This window comes from Sinocyclocheilus rhinocerous, unplaced genomic scaffold (assembly GCF_001515625.1).
Source record: "Sinocyclocheilus rhinocerous isolate Xijiao unplaced genomic scaffold, SAMN03320098_v1.1 scaffold571, whole genome shotgun sequence".
Classification (NCBI taxonomy): Eukaryota; Metazoa; Chordata; class Actinopteri; order Cypriniformes; family Cyprinidae; genus Sinocyclocheilus; species Sinocyclocheilus rhinocerous.
In genome coordinates this window covers 324,050-324,551 of record NW_015656167.1, presented here as the reverse complement: position 1 = coordinate 324,551, position 502 = coordinate 324,050, and the positions used below count along the sequence as shown (strand labels likewise).

The following is a 502-nucleotide window of genomic DNA, read 5'->3' as shown; positions in this document are numbered from 1 at the left end:
CAACACTGTATATATATATATATATATATATAACAATTAAATTAAAAGGAGGCTAGGGTTTTTCCTGTAAATCATATTCTTCTATAAAGGACAAAAGATTTATTGCATTTTTCTTTTTCATTGCTTTGAAGGCTTTTGTATAAGAAATAGACGCATTATAAAATGCACAAAACGTTGGTTTCACTTTCAAGTACTTAGTTTTGTGTATGTAAAATTTTCCCAGCAGTTAACAAGGAAGTCATCTTTGTTATTGTTTGTTCGGGGAGGACTTACAGACCACAATATCAGAGTGATCTTGCATTATTTCCTTATCACTTCTCGCGTGTGTTTGGTTGTGTTTGCGGACCAGACAGAGTTGTCGGCGATTCTTCCTATTGTAAAGTCATGCAGTGTGTTACCTCCTGTCACCGATCCATCATGCAATCTGAACGCAGCAGCAACTGAATGATACCCCTGATAGTCGTGCAGTGTGAAAACAACGATGATCCGATGATTTTGAAAA

At 35.9% G+C, this 502-nt stretch overlaps 1 protein-coding gene across 2 annotated transcripts in view; it reads right to left on the bottom strand.

The window, feature by feature from the left end:
* LOC107719757 (matrin-3-like) overlaps window positions 1-502 on the bottom strand; it is a 26,407-nt gene that overhangs the window by 9,618 nt on the left and 16,287 nt on the right. The gene's annotated exons all lie outside the window — the stretch shown is intronic.